This window comes from Triticum aestivum, chromosome 2D (assembly GCF_018294505.1).
Source record: "Triticum aestivum cultivar Chinese Spring chromosome 2D, IWGSC CS RefSeq v2.1, whole genome shotgun sequence".
NCBI lineage: Eukaryota > Viridiplantae > Streptophyta > Magnoliopsida > Poales > Poaceae > Triticum > Triticum aestivum.
Window position 1 is genome coordinate 389,175,774 of NC_057799.1, and position 11,470 is coordinate 389,187,243.

Consider the following 11,470-nt stretch of genomic DNA (forward strand, 5'->3'; position numbering starts at 1 on the left):
GTATGCCAGATGCTTCTCCATCAGGTAATCCTGATTGATCCGGCGAACTCTTAGCAATCAATCTGTTTAATAAGACCCTGAACTTGTTAAGCTGAAAACGTCGGTTTATCATGATAGGGCATGGTTTACGGATAGCAAGGAGAAGCTCAGGCTGATAAAGCCGCCTTCCTTGAAACTTGGATAAATCGGCCTATGATGCTTGATGTACTCTGGCCCCGCGTACTCCAGATAAGTCTATCTTGAAATAAGAACTGAACTTATCTGGGTTAAAATGTCGATTGGTTAATGTGAGTGCCGGCTCACGGAAAGCGTGTACCTTCCAGTGGCTAAAGCTTTCATTGAAGAAGATATTTTGGCTCGGCGGCCTATGAAAGCCTTGAATTTTTGTTGTTGTTTAGTTTTGAACGTCTTTTTGAGATTTTTTCTTGAGACATAGTAATTCTCTGGTGTTTATTGACCCGGTCTAGCTTTTGATTATAACTTGCCAATACAAATATAAAGATAAACCATCTGGCTTTGACTACAAGTCGCCAGTGTGATATAAGAATAATCCGGCGTATATTGAAACCGGTCTGGCTTTGCTATAAACCGGCAAAGCATAGGAGGAATTATCAATGTTCAAGATTTGGGTTATCGCCCTTACCACCATAAGTTGGTAAACCAACGACGTGATTTAATATCACAGGTATGATATATTTCGTATTTGACAATTCTTAAAATACAGCCTTGGTTATAAACCCTGGCCATATGTTGGGCATTATGACCCGTCCGGCGGTAAACCGCCAGGACACTTTCAACTTGTTGTCTACAGGAACAGATTGAATAAACTAAGGATTATGAGCAGATATAGCATATCTTAACCAAGACGGATTAACAGTATCATGCAAAGTGAATATGCATGATTGCATAGCAGACCAAGTATTTCAACTAGCCTATTACAAGGCACTTTGATGCCCAAAAGGATAATTGTTTTCAACAAGTATTGCAATATGCAGAAAGCTAAACTAGCCTTCGGTTCATGACTCTTCGCCGGGCTGCCTTGACGGTTGTGGATCATCCTGTGCCGGTTCATCCTCCTCCCCTCCACCGATTGGCTGGAAGTCAATGGTCGCCCAATCGATCCCAGTTAGGGCTTGGAATACATCCACATCGCTTATAAGTGTGGAGGGTTCAACATCAGGGGCATAGGTATGCTTACGGATTGGCGGGATAAGATTTTGCACATCATAAGTTGGTGCAGTAACCCGTTTCTTGTCGGCGTCATAAATTGACTGGTAATGAGAAAGATCGGTCTCTTCAGCCAATTTGCTAGCCAAGGGGCGCATTTCCTTCGTCAGAGCTCGGAGATCATCATTATTAAAATCTGATCCGTCCTCGTTTAAGCTTGGATAACCATTACCCACATCCGCTGGATCAAGATCAGGTACCCACGCTTTAGCCCGGGTTAGCGCGGTCAGAGCACCTTCCCTTGCAGCTGATCTTTTTAATTCTTCAAACCGGGCAGGTAGCATCGACAATCTTTCTAAGGTGTCCTTGATTAAAGTTGGGGGCGGCTTGTTATGCGAGGCAGTACATATGATCCATTGCGCACCGGTATATAATTGCTCTATAAGAGTATAGCCAGCCTTCAACTTCTTCTGCATGTCAGAGCCCAGATGGGTAATGCGAGATCCTGCATCATTACGAACATCGATAAACCGGCAGCTCATGGAATGATACATGTTAAAAGCTTATAATGAGGATATTTACCAAACACAACAGTAGTCATGGCATTTATTTGCCGCTTTAAACCAGTCAGCTCTTCTACCACCGGATTAAGGGTTGCTTCTGCATCCTCAGCCCTCTTTTGCAAGGTGGCTTTCTCTATGTCCCAATCCGCCCGCTCCTTCTTGAAACTCTCCTTCAGCTTCTCCATGGCTGCTAAGGTACTGGTTAGCTCTTCTTTGGCTTTGGAGATTTCTGCTGTTGGGACTTGATGTTTTCTTGAAGATCAGCGGTTTGGGATTCCTTTTTGCTCAGCTCAGCCTGTAAGAGACATACATATCATGAGTTGGCAGCACATATTTGAAGTACCAAGCACGTAAAAAGTTATACACTTGGCACTTGGGGGCTAATGCATATTTGCCAATTTTTTACAAGTCTCAAGCTCAATACAAGTATTATTCTTAGCACTTGGGGCTAATGTATATTTGCTCAAAGTTAACATTATAGGTATTCTTCTATTAATCAGCTTAGTGGATGATTGGTGTACAAAGATATTCAACAAGAAATTTGGCAAGATAAAAGTCCCGGTTCATCTTGAAAGGATAAACCGGCCCTTGGGGGCTACGCAAGCAAAAGTTGAAGTATTACAAAGTCCCGGTTTACATTGATATCATAAACCGGCCCTTGGGGGCTACTGGAGTTGATATTAGAAATTGGACACAAGAGAGAAACAGTTATGCAGAGTTAAACAACATTTACCTCATATCGCTCCTTCATCAGGTTCACTAAACCGACATCATAGTCGCGGCTTGTGTACAGACGGTTCAAAAAGCCAGAATGAATGTCTTGGGCGTTGAGGTGGGCATAGCTTGACAAATCTGTATTCCACTTGCCTTTGTCCATAGCCGAAAATTCTTCCTTGGCACTATGCTTTGATAAAGCGACAGGATTGCCAGGAGTGGTGTGGCCGAAGCCGGTAATCATAATACCATCCGCTTTGTCATCAGCAGCCTTGACTGGACTTAACGTTTTATTAGCAGCCTTGACTGGACTCGGCGGTTTATCAGCTGCTTTAGCTGGGCTCAGCGGATCAACAGCATGACCCGTTGGATCATCTTCCATCTGTTGAACAAAGGTTTCATGATCTTGCGGTGGCGGATTATCAAGAATATCATCAACATTTGGCTCAGACGGTTCGGGGGTCTTTTCTGGTTCAACGGCCGAGTTATCATCAGCTGGTTTACTCAACTTGGCCTTTTTGCTGGGTCTAAGCTTGGCACTGAGAGAAACAAACATAAAGTTAGTACAATGGGCAAACATAAGATGTTAAGGGGTTATTTAAAGCATAACTCACCCAGGAATTGTTTTGAGAGTTGGAAGTTGCGTCCCCGTTGATTCGGCCGAAGAGGAATGAGAAGTTCCCTAATAATTTGAATGAGATGGAGTAAGAGGTTGCCGGAAATAACCCGCCTTAGGATAATGTGGGTCAGAGTTATAAGAGACCTCTGGGCGACGCTTACGAATCGGCGTGTTCGGTAAACCGGCAGAAGTTACCACCTAGCTGCTATGTCGAGTTGTGCAGCGAGCTTCGTGTTGCTGCTTCTTCAAAAGAAAGTTTGGATCCATGTGAGCTAGAGGGTGAGAAAATCTTACTTTCTGGTTTGCTTGACGGGTTTTCGGAGTTGGCAGAGGTTCTGAGCTGGAGGAAAGAATAATTACCTCTACATCACCAGCTTGGCTAGCCTCTGCGTCCTCCTGATAATAATCATTATCAATAAGATGTATGAAGAAGGAACCAAGTGAATCAAGTTCTACTTCTGACTCATGATTGTCATCATCAGCATCAATGTTTAACTCGTCGGAGTCAGGGGTTTTCTTTTTAGCAGGCTTCTTGGTGGCCTTAGTCTTGACACGAGGGGTTTTCGCCGGTTTATCTTGTGATTTTTTCTTCCAGAACGGATCATCACCCTGTCAAAGATTGACAAAGGTTATAAGGGAATATATAAAAGGACCGGATTAAAACAAGAGTTAGATAATTCTTACAGCGGGCGGCTTATTGGAAACGCACAAGGGACTAAGCCATGTTTTGCTGCAGACAACCACCGGTTCATCCAGTATCTTTTTAACAGCTTCTGTAATTTCAGCCTCAGTTAGCTGAATGTTGATATGCCGTTGAGGATCTTTCAAGTCTCCTGTACATTCGCACATTAAACCGGGGCGACGGCTTAAAGGCAGAATGCTCCAGGATATCCAGCAGCGAACAAAGTCAACGCCTGTTAAACCATTCGCAACAAAGGCTCTGAGCTTTGAAAGTTGTGGTGCGTAGTTGGCCCGTTCCTTTGCAGTTAGCCTTTGAGGAAATGGATGTGTGTTGGTAAGCCGGTGAGCATGATAACCCGGTAGAGGATTCTCTTCAGCGGGAGACGTATCTCGGCAATAGAACCAAGTCTGATTCCAATCTTTTGGGTGAGTATGATGTTTGGCGTGACGGAAACTGACATCTTTCCTCTTCTGAATTGAAACCCCGCCAAGTTCAGTGTTAGGCCCATCTGTAAATTCAGTACGGCGGTTCAAATAGAAGAAGTATCTGAACAGTTCAACAGTGGGTTCTTCCTGCAGATAAGCCTCGCAGAACACTTGAAAATTACAAATATTGGACACAGAGTTAGGTCCAATATCTTGAGGGTGGAGTTGGAAGCTCGCAAGCACATCGCGGAATTTTTTTGATCCGGGAGGACTGAACCCTCGACCAGGTGATCAAGGAATACAATCACTTCTCCATCCTTGGGTTCAGGAGGATTTTCTGGACCGGGAGCCCTCCAGTGTATGACGTCCTTTTTTGCTAAGGCGCCGGTTGCAACGCACCCATTCAGTTTTTCTTCAGTAACTCGGGAAGGAACCCAGTTGCAGGCATAAAAAGACTTAGCCATTTATACACAGCATGAGGGAAGGTTTGAGCCGGTTTAAGGTTCATGAATGACGAAGCATAAACCGTCAAAAGAGGAAAAGTAGGTGTTGAAATGCATATAAAGTTAAACCGGAGGTTGGTGTCATCATAGTTATAAAGATGAGAAATTGGCGGTTTAAGAGGGGACTAATGGTACCTGGCAGATTATCATTCTATAAAGTTAAACCGCCTATGCTAGTATGGAAAGTACAGATCTGAAGCGATGAAAAACAGGTTTCATAGATTGATATGGTAATTTCAGATCTGCAGCGTGTCAGCAAATCAAAATATATTCAGACCTAAAATATAGGTGCTTAAGCAGTTCATCAGATCCAGATGAGATTTTTCTATACAAAGAGGATGTACTAATGATGAAAAAGGGAACTATAACTACTACTGCATAGGAAAATATCAGATTTGAACTTGCCATTTACGCTATAGAGAAGAACAGGGAAGAACAATACCGAGCTTCGATGAACTTGCGGAAACCCTAATGACAGTTCTATGGGAAGAGCAAAGAAAGGCTCACCAGGGCTATTGAATGGGGAGGCGTGCAAACGAGAATCTGGTCGAACCAGGTTGATGCATCAGCCGTTGTTGGGGCAGTGGCGAAGGTCGACGGCGGCGGCAGAGCTCGAGCGCTAGGTCGACGCAAGGAAGGGGACGATGTGAAGAGGCACGGAGGGTAAAATGAAAGGGACCCTTGGCCCTATTTATAAGGCGAAGGGATAAACGACAGGCGCGAGAATCGAGGAGCCCAAAAAATGGATATGTGATAGAGCTGTCGCCTCAATTTTCGGAGGCTAATTAATAAAGGGGAGGTATGTACGGTTTTTTAATAAGCAGGTGACGTCATGACGGTTTGCTATAATCTTGGAAGATGACGTCATGGCGGATTACAAGGTTTATGTGAAGGTGTTGAAGAAGGAATTTTCCTAAGTGTTGAAGATTGACATGAACAGGTTCAAATCAATCTGGGGCCTAATGTTGGGGTATAACTACTGAGTATAAACCGCCCAGGAGGGGCCGAGTTATACCTGTAGTGAGTTATCCATATTGATGCCCATGAAGACAAGGAGTATGGCGCTTTACTATAGAGATCTAAAGGCCCAAGGCCCAAAGGCGGATTAGCGCCCGCAGACATGAACGGTCATATGATGTGTAACTTATATTGTAAGGTAGGAAAGGGTAGAACCGAGCCGGACACATGTATGAGCCGGTCGGGATTCTATAAACTGCCGGGCATCAACCTGTGTATGTAAAGGGACGACCCGGTGGCGGTTCAAGGACAACAAACAACAGATCGAGAGCCAGGCAAAGAGGATTCGCTCCCTAGTCATCAAAACCCCATCAATTCCACCACAACTGGATTAGGCTTTTACCTTCACCGCAAGGGGCCGAACCAGTATAAACTCCTTGTGTCCTTTGTCCCACTTTAACCCCTTTAAGCTACTACGTTGCGATGGCTCCACGACTAAGTCCTCACACTAGGACATCTGCCGTGACAAAACCACGACATCAGATATAATTGCACACACTAATATATCCACAAGAACCTCACGGAGCAATGTAAAGGCCAATAAACTTGATGTCAATGATACCCAATATGATGGAACATGTAAAGGCAGTTCTTCAGAAGACTAGCAGAAAGATGTTGAATCCTCTTCACCCCACAAGGTCCTTGCTCTAACTTGGCCCGTGATATGGGTACAACATGCATATAATGTCCTGGAGTGCATCTACTCTGTTGCAATGCCATGTGCTTAGCATGCTGATCATGCATGTAAATATGTCATGCCTTCCTGTTTTTCAGTACCTATTCCATTCATGATAACATGTTTTCCAAGTACTGTCATTCTACTCTATCGCAATGCCATCTCCTTAATTTGGACATCATGCTTCTGAATATCTTATGCATTGTTATTCATCAGTATGTACTTCATCTGTCTACCATACCATGTTTTTACATTGAAGTGTTGTTCTAGTGCTCTGTTGCAATGCCATCTTAGTTTCCCAATCATACACGTGTATGTTGCCTTAGTTTTTTCTGTACGTATTCCGCTAGCATACAGTTTTACATTCAACTAATCTTTTTTTACTGTGTTGTCCTGTCGTATCCCTAGCTCTTAAACCATACTCCCTCCGTCCGGATTACATGTTGCCGAAATGGATAAAAAATGATGTATCTAGAACTAAAATACGCCTAGAACCATCCATTTTTTTCCGGATGGAGGGAATACATGTCAATATGTCATGCCTTTCTATTCTTCAGTACCTATTCCATCTCTCTGTTGTAACATGTTTTATAATTGAAGCACCATTCTTCTATACAAGGCATGCAAGGGGAAGACGACTATGTTAGAATCTGAAGGGTTACAAACCAGGTCTTTGCAAAAGATCAAAACGCCAGGAGTAATAAACCAACTCCAGTTTTTATAGATACTGCTCCAGCACAGAGAAACCCAACTCCTACTGATAATAAGCAGATTCTAGTGGCCAAAGAACTAGTCCGCTCCAGTCCAGCAAAAATATGTGAACTCCATTCTAAGAAGCGTGTGTGTATCCTTGCATCATGAAATTTTATAGCATGTTGATCATATTTTCTACATGTTTCTTACCCATCTCTCTTTTAGAAAATAAGCTTAACAGATAGAAGAATTTCTGCACTGGTATCGTCTGTGTGGAAAGATTCTTGCAGGAATTCTCTGTGCTCCAATGCAGATGTAAGTACCTGTTGTATATCACTATATTTTTACATCAGCATGTATTTTGTTAATCAGCGTGAATCCAACCTTTATCTGATCTAAATTTAGCTGTAGCAAAATGTATGATTAAAGGCCACAATGTTGATTTTTGTAAGGAAAACTGCCGGGTAGTTTTGCATCCCGAGCTGCATGAGTGTACTATCTCATATCAGTGGGTTTGATTACTTTGGTTCTGCAGTGGGTTTTCAGTGTTTTTTTACTGTGTTGTCCTGTCGTATCCCTAACTCTTACATCATACTCCCTCCATCCGGATTACATGTCACCGAAATAGATAAAACTGGATGTATCTAGAACTGAAATACGCCTAGACCCATCCATTTATTTCCGGATGGAGGGAATACATGTCAATATGTCATGCCTTTCTATTCTTCAGTACCTATTCCATCTCTGTTGTAGCATGTTTTATAATTGAAGCACCATTCTTCTATATAAGGCATGCAAGGGGAAGACGGCTATGTTATAATCTGAAGGGTTACAAACCAGGTCATTGCAAAAGATCCAAACGCCAGGAGATAATAAACTAACTCCATTTTTCATAGATACTGTTCCAGCACAGAGAAACCCAACTCCCACTGATAATAAGCAGATTCCAGTGGCCAAAGAACTAGTCCGCTCCAGTCCAGCAAAAGAATGTCAACTCCATTCTAAGAAGCGTGTGCGTATCCTCGCATCATGAAATTTTATAGCATTCTGATCATATTTTCTTTTAGAAAATAAGGTTAAATGATAGAAGACTTCCTTTACTGGGATTGTATTCAAGGAAAATATCTTGCGGGAATTCTCTGTGCTCCAATGCTGATGTAAGTACCTATTGTATATCACTATATTTTTTACATCAGCATGTATTTTGTTAATCGGCGTGAATCCAACCTTTATCTAATCTAAAATTAGTTGTAGCAAAATGTTAAAGGTGCCAATGTCGATTTTTGTAAAGAAAACTGCCTGGTAGTTTTCCGTACTAGGCTGCATGAGTGTACTATCTCATATCATGAAGATTACTGAATTGTAGTGCTGCTCTGGTTGCCCATTCATTCATTGTGTCAATGTTGCTTTCGTATTACCTTACCTGGCTGATGATAGCTGTGCCATATTGTGTTAATTTGGTGTTGGCTAGTTGCCCAAACGTTCGTTGTGCCAATGTTGCTTTCCTATTATCTGACTTGGCCAATGATAGCAATGCTAGTGTCTTAATTTGGTACAGGCTGCTGAAGATAAGAAGACAAACTCTGAAAACAGCAAGGCAACCCCATTGTTTCTTTCCAATAAATCTAGGCCAGGTAATATGCCAATAACTCATGATTAAGCTGTTTGGTTCCCCTCCTAATTTATGTTATGACGCAGTGGTCGAGACACTCTCCACTATCAATAATACAAGCCTGCCAAAATTGCCATCTGAATCTATTCAGTATCCTCTGTCTCGAATGCAACGGAAAAAATGTATGTTTGTGAACCAATTAATGGCTGAAGGAATGATGGAAATGGTGGAGGAATCAGAGGTGCAGAGTCGTGCAACACAACAACTGATCAATGTTTTTAGAGACAGTGTAGCAAAGCAGCAAGAACTTGCCCACATGCTTATGGGCGTCATCCGTGCTGAGGTTGTAGATTGTGACATTGTAGATCGTTAGGTTCTGTTCATTTATTTGCACTGGCATCAATCTTTGATTGCCCAGTGGATGTAATTTCGTGTAATATATGCTGGATGTGCAACGTTTTTCCCTGTATGCCGTACCTTTGCTTGATCGGCTTTGGTCCTGTGCATAATTGCTCGTCGTAATGGGCTAAAATTATATAATTTGGCCTAAAGACATGTACGAACTTTAGTGGGCCCATTAAGTTAATGGGCCGTTACCAGGCCGAAAGTTAATGGTCGGCCCTCTTAACTCCCGGGTCGTTAACAGGCCGACATCAAAGCGGGCAACAGGTGGGCCCAATTGATTTCACAGGCCATTAACAGGCCGTTACTAAGTTCGAGCTACATATGGCCCAACTATACTGTGGGCCTTTAGCAGGCCGAAAGAGACAGCAGGCTTGTACTGGACCATGAACAGCATGGGCCTCTAAGAGGCCGAAAGTCAGGTCGTATTGTAAATGGCCCAACTATGTTGTGGGCCTTTAGCAGGCCAAAAGAGAAACCGGGCTGGTATTGGAGCATGAAGGGCATGGGCCGTTAAAAGGCCAAAACTCAGGTCCGACTACAAATGGTCCAACTCATTTATGGTCCATTAACAGGCTGAAAGGCACACAGGGCCGGGAATTGGCCCAACACATAAATGGGTCGCTAAAAGGCCAAAACTTAGGTCCGACTACAAATGGCCCAACAGATATATGGGCCGTCACCAGGCTGAAAGACACACCGGGCCGGAAATTGGCCCAACACTTAAATGGGTCGCTAAAAGGCCGAAACTCAGGTCCGACTACAAAGAGGCCCAACTGATTTATGGGCCGTCAACAGGCTGAAAGACACACCGGGCCGAAAATTAGCCCAACATTTAAATGGGTCGCTAAAAGGCCGAAAGATGTACATCGTGAAAATTGGCCGATCCACTGAATGGGCCGTTAACAGGCCGAAATCTCATCGGGCCGATATTGAGCCCAAATATATAGCGGGCTGTTAACGGGCTCGAACCGACGATGGGCTAAAATGGTGCCAAATCTTTAACGGGTCGTTGACGGGCCGAATTGGCACATCTCATATGGGCCGTGGGCTTAAATGGACCTGACACAAGTAGGCCTTATATGGGCCGGCCTGCTATTTTTTACTGGGCCGGCCTTTTTCACCGGAATGGGCCACTGTTGGGCCGTGCCACGTGTCGCCTATCATTGGCGCCTCCTGTCCAATGAGTGGATGACATCTGTCCCAACGGTGAGGCAACACTTTTTTGCTCCGGCCAATGATGATTTTACACGTGGAAAATCCCCATTGGTCCGGGCTGTTAACGGGTTATCGGATCCAAAACCGGACCCGATAGCTTAACGGCGTTCCGTTACGCTGGATGCCACGTGTGGGTCACCCTTGACGAAAGCACTTCTATGACGCGCGATTTATCGTCATAGAAGTGGACACTTCCGTGATGATAATTTTGGTAATGTCATGGAACACTTCTACGACAGCACAGGTATGACTATCTTGATTCTGTCATAAAATCGTCATGGATGTACATGCATGACAAAAAACGTGACCTACTGTGACAAACACGTATCATCACGGAAGTGTATTTTTTTGTAGTGAAACATGCCTGGAAAAGCAAATCGGCAAGACAGTTGAGGCATATGTAGATGATCAGTCATCAAAACTAAGCATGCCGAATCATTGTTGGACGATTTACGCCTTACCTTCGACAACCTCCGAAGATATGACATACGGCTCAATCAGGAAAAGTGCGTTTTCGGCGTTCCCGCCGAAAAATTGCTCGGGTTCATCATTTCCAATAGGGGAATCGAAGCAAACCCAGCCAAAATCCGAGCCATGTCACAGTTGGCTACACCAACAGACCTAAAATAGGTGCAAAGACTAGCCGGATGTGTAGCGGCTTTGAGCTGCTTCATCTCCAGATTAGGAGAAAAGGCGATGCCATTGTATTGCCTGCTCCGACGCACCGACCACTTCGCGTGGACGGATGCTGCAACGGCCGGACTGGAAGAAACTAAGGCTTTGTTAGCAAGCAACCCAATCCTGGCCGCGCCAAACATCGGCGAAACCATGTTACTGTATATATCCGCAACACATCAAGTGGTGAGTGCGGTGCTCGTCGTCGAATGGGAGGAAGAGGGACATAAATTCACACTTCAAAAACCATTATACTATGTATCGACGGTCCTCACACCATGCAAATCTCGACACCCGCATTATCAAAAGATAGCATATGCGGTCTTCATGGCATCCCGGAAGCTGCGACACTACTTTCTAGAGTGTTCGATCACGGTGGCCCCCGAGGTACCACTTAATGATATCATAAACAACCGAGACGCCACCTGCCGGATTGCCAAATGGGCTATTGAGCTCTTACCATTTGAAATAACATATAAGCCACGCCGAGCCATTAAATCTCAG